This window comes from Oncorhynchus tshawytscha, linkage group LG10 (genome assembly GCF_018296145.1).
Source record: "Oncorhynchus tshawytscha isolate Ot180627B linkage group LG10, Otsh_v2.0, whole genome shotgun sequence".
NCBI lineage: Eukaryota > Metazoa > Chordata > Actinopteri > Salmoniformes > Salmonidae > Oncorhynchus > Oncorhynchus tshawytscha.
In genome coordinates this window covers 5,778,658-5,786,520 of record NC_056438.1, presented here as the reverse complement: position 1 = coordinate 5,786,520, position 7,863 = coordinate 5,778,658, and the positions used below count along the sequence as shown (strand labels likewise).

The 7,863-nt window shown below is 47.9% G+C and overlaps 1 pseudogene; it reads right to left on the bottom strand.

The window, feature by feature from the left end:
* Positions 1-206: 206 nt before the first annotated feature.
* LOC112241828 overlaps positions 207-7,863 on the bottom strand; it is a 110,659-nt pseudogene continuing 103,002 nt past the window's right edge.

The following is a 7,863-nucleotide window of genomic DNA, read 5'->3' as shown; positions in this document are numbered from 1 at the left end:
TTTGAGGAAGTTCCTTGGGCCACAGTCCCATAGAATCCCATTAAGTCTCATTATACCACAGAGTCTCAGAGTATATCCTCAAAACGCCAGCAATGTCCATACGGCAGGGGCGGCAGGGTAGCCTAGTGGTTAGAGCGTTGGACTAGTAACCGAAAGGTTGCAAGTTCAAACCCCCGAGCTGACAAGGTACAAATCTGTCATTCTGCCCCTGAACAGGCAGTTAACCCACTGTTCCTAGGTCATCATTGTAAATAAGAATTTGTTCTTAACTGACTTGCCTCGTTAAATAAAGGTTAAATAAAAAATACGTCCAACAGCTCAATACAATATCCATATGGCACAAAGACTTGTTGTCGACACAATGGCGCCGGGAGACTTGCAGAAGGGACGAGCGTTCTCGGTAGCCATGGAAACTGTCTTTACGGCGTAGCTGAATCGCGACTGAGTTCCTCTCCCCCCCCCGTTGTGTATGTGTCTGAGAGGAGAGTATAACATCACAAGTGACATCCTCGGTAAGCTATGTGGGGGTGGTTTTAGGTCTATGACATCAAACATGCGACATCACTCATGACATCACTCATGTCATGCCTCATGGCTTTGCGTTTGTTAGGAAGGTACCGGCTGTTAGGTAAACCAATGGATGTCAACAAACTACAACCTTCTACAGTTGTGTAGTGACAGAGTCTTCGATGCCGGCGGAGTCCTCTATGACATCACAAGGCCCCACCCACCCCTCTCCCAAAACCCGCCCCCCTCCTCCTCCCTCGAAGATGCTCTCGCTGGAGTCCAGGAGGTGGGAGCTTGAGTCGGCCATATTGGAAGCACAGTGTAGGGATTGGCAGGGACAGGGAGGTGGGAGGGGCAAGGTTAGCAGAGAGTCCCTCCCATTGGCTCGTCCAGAGGAAGCAGGAAGGGCTCCGACCGGGTTAGTATGTCCGACCTGGTTCAGGTGCATCTCGCTGTGGGTCACATGACCCACCGAACCAAGGTCATATGACCCGCGACCTCTCAGGGGGCGGAGCAAGCCGTCAGAGATGGTGTAGGAAGGAGGAGATTGGCCGAGGGAGAGGGGAAGGGGCGGGGCTTTGCGTGAGAACAGTAAGCCGAGGCGCTTAAAGGAGTCTGTTGTCTTATTGGACGTCGCCGACGACAACTGCTGGAGACGACTTCGAGTGCGAGCGAAGGATAAGGAGACGGAGGTGGAGGAAGAAGGGAAGATAAAAGAAGAGGACGGAATGGCTTCTCTCCTCACCCCGTTGCTCTTTGGTTTACCCTCTTCCTCATCTTCTTCTTCCTCCCATCCCTCCTTCCCTTCCTCCTCCCCCCATCCTTCCTGCTCCTCTTCCTCCCTCGTCATGGATACCACTTCCATTCCTGAAATACTCCGGACCAGAGCGGAGACGCCATAGTTAGGCTTCTTCTTCTTCTCCATGCTTCCTGTCGGGGTCAGAAATGTCACGCCCTTTGACCTCTTGGCTCCACTCCCCTCCTGCGACGCTAGGGAGGGGTCAAGGTCAGGGTCAGGCCCTCCTTCGTCGCTGGTTCCTCCCTCATTTCTAAGTGTGGTTTCACTGCTGGAAGAGAAGTGGCATCTGGGGGGGCGGCGGTTACCAAGGAGATCTAACACCTCATAACGGAAACTGGAGATGTCCTGCTTTAACTCCTGCAGTGGAGGAGGAGAGGAGGGAGGAGGAGAGGAGGGAGAGAGAAGAGAGAGAGAGTTATCTGAAGTTTGTGGATAAGAGAGAAGAAGAGAGGGACATGTTAGGGAGAGATGGAGAGACAGGTTAGGGAGAGATGAGAGGAGAGGGACAGGTGTGGGAGAGAGGAGAGGAGAGAAGGAGAGGGACAGGTTAGGGAGAGATGAGAGGGACAGGTTAGGGAGAGAGGAGAGGAGAGAAGGAGAGGGACAGGTTAGGGAGAGAGGAGAAAAGGGGGAATAAGAGCTGCTAAAAGCCATGCAGGAGGAATGTTAGAATCTGTAGGAAAGACACTGGACGTTTGGAGAATGGATAGAAAACACACACACCTTGAAGTTCTCCTCGGTCAATCCCTCATCCGTCTTGGAACTGCGTATCATGGCCGCCACGTACCTCTTCACCAGGCTACGGATCACTTCCTGTTAACAATGACATCACTTCCTGTTAACCACATCACAGTTGCCAGGGAGACCCTGCCACTTTTTCAGACGAATACTTTATTGATCCATACAGACTGAAACGTCTTCTGATATTACCCGCCAACAAAACTCCTGATTGGATACGTCTGGACTACACTTGTTGGTACACCATAGATTCTCAGAGATGAACCATTCTCCACAGGACAATAAGCTTTTGGATGTGTGTGGAAAGAGTGCAACATCTAGTTGGTCAGTCAGTCAGTCAGTTAATCAGTCAGTCAGCCAGTTAATCAGTCAGTCAGTTAGTCAGTCAGTCAGTCAGTCAGTTAATCAGTCAGTCAGTCAGTCAGTCAATTAATCAGTCAGTCAGTCAGTCAGGTAATCAGTCAGTCAGTCAGTTAATCAGTCAGTCAGTTAATCAGTCAGTTAATCAATCAGTCAGTCAGGTAATCAGTCAGTCAGTTAATGAGTCAGTCAGTTAATCAGTCAGTTAATCAGTTAACCAGTCAGTCAGTTAATCAGTCAGTCAATCAGTCAATCAGGTAATCAGTCAGTCAGTTAATCAGTCAATCTGTCAGTCAACCAGTCAGTCAGTTAATTAGTCAGTCAATCAGGTAATCAGTCAGTCAGTTAATCAGTCAGTCAATCAGTCAGTCAGTCAATCAGTTAGTCAATCAGCTAGTCAATCAGTTAGTCATTCAGTCAGTTAATCAGTCAGTCAATCAGTCAGTCAATCAGTCAGTCAATCAGTCAGTCAATCAGTTAGTCAGTTACTCAGCCAGAGAGTTGGTAGAAAATACTGTGTTTGTCTGTGTGTGTGTGCTGGCAGAGAGTATGAGTGTGTGAAAGAGAGCGAGAGAGAGGAAGATAGAGAGACAGAGAGAGCGAGAGAGAGAGATGTGTACTGAGAGGGGGGATACATAGATAGAGATAGATATAGAGAGAGATAGAGATAGATACAGAGATAGAGCTAGATATAGAGAGAGACAGAGATAGATACATAGATAGAGATAGATATAGAGAGAGACAGAGATAGATACAGAGATAGATATAGAGAGAGACAGAGATAGATACATAGATAGAGATAGATATAGAGAGAGACAGAGATAGATATAGAGATAAATATAGATATAGAGATATATATATAGAGAGAGATATAGAGATGAAGAGATATATATATATATATATATATATATATATATATATATATATATATATATATTATATATATATATATATAAGCCCCTTGAATTGAATTGAATATAGAGATATATATAGACAGATATAGAGAGACATATAGAGATAGATATATAGATAGATAGAGGATAGATATATAGATATATAGAGAGGCATTATAGATAGATATATAGATAGATATATAGATAGATAGAGGTAGATAGAAATATATAGATATATAGAGAGGCATTATAGATAGATATATAGATAGATATATAGATAGATAGAGGTAGATATATAGATATATAGAGAGGCATTATAGATAGATATATAGATAGATAGAGGTATATATAGATAGATGTATAGAGGCATTATAGATAGATATATAGATAGATATATAGATAGATAGAGGTAGATATAGATAGATGTATAGAGGCATTATAGATAGATATATAGATAGAAATATATAGATAGATATATAGATATATAGAGAGACATTATAGATAGATATATAGATAGATAGATATATAGAGAGACATTATAGATAGATATATAGATAGATAGATATAGATAGATATATAGATATATAGAGAGATAGATAGATAGACATATAGATAGATATATAGATAGATAGATATATAGATAGATAGATAGATAGATATATAGAGAGACATTATAGATATATATATATAGATAGTACCTGATAATGTTGATTCTGTATCAGGCTGTCTGCATGACGCTCCTGGAAGGAAATTATATTAAGTTAAAGCACATTATGTACCACACACACACACACACACACACACACACACACACACACACACACACACCTCACACACCGCCCACTCATAGTATGCAGTATCAGATGGATTCTCAGTGTTACATAATCCAGCCCACATTAGGGTGTGTCCCAAACGGCCCTCTATTCCCTACATTAAAAGTAGTTTAAAAGTAGTGCCCTACGTTATTGGTACAACCAATGGACCCTGGTTAAAAGTAGTGCCCTACGTTACTGGTACAACCTATAGACCCTGGTTAAAAGTAGTGCCCTACGTTACTGGTACAACCTATGGACCCTGGTTAAAAGTAGTGCCCTACGTTATTGGTACAACCTATGGACAACCTATGGACCCTGGTTAAAAGTAGTGCCCTACGTTATTGGTACAACCTCTGGACCCTGGTTAAAAGTAGTGCCCTACGTTATTGGTACAACCTCTGGACCCTGGTTAAAAGTAGTGCCCTACGTTACTGGTACAACCTATGGACCCTGGTTAAAAGTAGTGCCCTACGTTATTGGTACAACCTATGGACCCTGGTTAAAAGTAGTGCCCTACGTTATTGGTACAACCTATGGACAACCTATTGACCCTGGTTAAAAGTAGTGCCCTATGTTATTGGTACAACCTATGGGCCCTGGTTAAAAGTAGTGCCCTATGTAGGGTATAGAGGGCCATTTGGGATGCACAGGAAATCAGGCCAGGCAGGTTACCATCAGAGAAGAGATCTGATGGTGTGTGTGAAAGAAAGAAAGAAAGCCAGAGAGAGAGAGAGAGAGAGAGAGAGAGAGAGAGAGAGAGAGAGACAGAGAGAGAGAGAGAGGACAGAGAGAGAGAGATAGAGGACAGAGAGAGAGAGATAGAGGACAGAGAGAGAGAGAGAGGACAGAGAGAGAGAGATAGAGGACAGAGGGAGAGAGATAGAGGACAGAGAGAGAGAGATAGAGGACAGAGAGAGAGAGAGGGAGGACAGAGAGAGATAGAGAGATAGAGGACAGAGAGAGAGAGATATAGATAGAGGACAGAGAGAGAGAGAGAGAGATAGAGGACAGAGAGAGAGAGAGAAATAGAGGACAGAGAGAGAGAGAGAGAGAGAGAGAGAGAGAGGAGAGAAAGAGAGACAAAGAGAGAGAGAGAAATAGAGGACAGAGAGAGAGAGAGAGAGAGATAGAGGACAGAGAGAGAGAGATATAGATAGAGGACAGAGAGAGAGAGAGAGAGAGATAGAGGAGAGAGAGAGAGATAGATAGAGGACAGAGAGAGAGAGAGAGACAAAGAGAGAGAGAGAAATAGAGGACAGAGAGAGAGAGAGAAATAGAGGACAGAGAGAGAGAGAGAGAAATAGAGGACAGAGAGAGAGAGAGAGAGAGATAGAGGACAGAGAGAGAGAGAAATAGAGGACAGAGAGAGAGAGAGAAATAGAGGACAGAGAGAGAGAGAGAGAGATAGAGGACAGAGAGAGAGAGAGAGAGATAGAGGACAGAGAGAGAGAGAAATAGAGGACAGAGAGAGAGAGAGAGAGATAGAGGACAGAGAGAGAGAGAGATAGAGGACAGAGAGAGAGAGAGACAAAGAGAGAGAGAGAAAGAGACAGAGAGGAGAGAGAGAGAGGGAGAGAGGGAGGGATGGAGACAGAGAGAGATAGAGAGAAATAGAGGACAGAGAGAGAGAGAGAGAGAGAGAGAGAGAGAGAGAGAGAGAGAGAAAGAGAGAGAGAGAGACAGAGAGAGAGGGAGAGAAAGAGAGAGAGAGGGAGGGAGGGAGACAGAGAGAGAGAGAGAAAGAGAGAGAGGAGAGAGAGAGAGGGAGAGAGGGAGGGAGGGAGACAGAGAGAGATAGAGAGAAATAGAGGACAGAGAGAGAGAGAGAGAGATAGAGGACAGAGAGAGAGAGAGAGGACTGATGACAGAGAGAGAGTGAGAGTGAAAGAGAGAGAGAGAGAGAGAGAGGACAGATGACAAAGAGAGAGGACAGATGACAAAGAGAGAGGACATATGACAGAGAGGGAGGACATATGACAGAGAGGGAGGACATATGACAGAGAGGGAGGACATATGACAGAGAGGGAGGACATATGACAGAGAGGGAGGACATATGACAGAGAGGGAGGACATATGACAGAGAGGGAGGACATATGACAGAGAGGGAGGACAGATGACAGAGAGAGAGGACATATGACAGAGAGGGAGGACATATGACAGAGAGGGAGGGGGTATGACAAAGAGAGAGGACATATGACAGAGAGGGAGGGGGTATGACAGAGAGGGAGGGGGTATGACAAAGAGAGAGGACATATGACAGAGAGGGAGGGGGTATGACAAAGAGAGAGGACATATGACAGAGAGAGAGGACAGATGACAGAGAGGGAGGGGGTATGACAGAGAGGGAGGGGGTATGACAAAGAGAGAGGACATATGACAGAGAGGGAGGGGGTATGACAAAGAGAGAGGACATATGACAGAGAGAGAGGACAGATGACAGAGAGGGAGGGGGAGTGAAAGAGAGAGAGAGAGAGAGGACATATGACAGAGAGGGAGGGGGTATGACAAAGAGAGAGGACATATGACAGAGAGGGAGGGGGTATGACAAAGAGAGAGGACATATGACAAAGAGAGAGGACATATGACAGAGAGAGAGGACAGATGACAGAGAGGGAGGGGGAGTGAAAGAGAGAGAGAGAGAGAGGACATATGACAGAGAGGGAGGGGGTATGACAAAGAGAGAGGACATATGACAGAGAGAGAGGACATATGACAGAGAGGGAGGGGGTATATACTGTATATAAACATAATATTATTGTCTCCATGTGTTTCATGTGTAACTGAATAAATAGTGGACTTCTTACCGTGAACTCCTGTAGGTCGTGGTGTTTGTCTGTGTCGCCAGCAGGTGGCGCTCCTCTCCTACAGAGTCGATGGTGAACCCACAGACAGAGGTACCACACTGACTTAGGACTGGGAACGATGTTGAAGGGAGGGGGCAGAGTACCCCCCTCGTCAAAATAACTCATCCATAACTTGGTCCGGGCAAACTTCCACTCTATATCTGCATGGTCCTGGAGGAGGGAGTGTGAGAGAGAGGGGGGAGTGGGAGCGAGAGGGGGAGTGGGAGCGAGAGGGGGAGGGGAGAGAGGGGGGAGGGGAGCAAGAGGGGGGAGGGGAGGGGAGAGAGAGGGGGAGGGGAGCGAGAGGGGGAGGGGAGGGAGAGAGAGGGGGGAGTGGGAGCGAGAGGGGGAGGGAGGGGGAGGGAGAGAGAGGGGGGGGGGAGTGGGAGAGAGAGGGGGGGAGGGGAGTGTGAGAGAGAGGGGGGAGTGGGAGCGAGAGGGGGAGGGGGAGGGAGAGAGAGGGGGAGGGAGAGGGGAGGGAGGGGGGGGGAGAGAGAGGGGGGAGGGGGAGAGAGAGGGGGGAGTGGGAGAGAGAGGGGGGAGGGGAGGGAGAGGGAGAGGGGGGGGAGAGAGAGGGGGGAGGGGCGAGAGGGGGAGGGGAGGGAGAGAGAGGGGGAGGGAGCGAGAGGGGAGGGAGGGGGAGGGGAGAGAGAGGGGGAGGGGAGCGAGAGGGGGAGGGAGGGGGAGGGGAGAGAGAGGGGGGAGTGGGAGCGAGAGGGGGAGGGGGGGGAGGGGAGAGAGAGGGGGGAGGGGGAGCGAGAGGGGGGAGGGAGGGGGAGGGAGGGGAGGGGGGGGAGGGAGAGAGGGGGGGGAGTGGGAGAGAGAGGGGGAGGGGAGCGAGAGGGGGAGGGAGGGGGAGGGAGAGAGAGAGGGGGGGGAGCGAGAGGGGGAGGGAGGGGGAGGGAGAG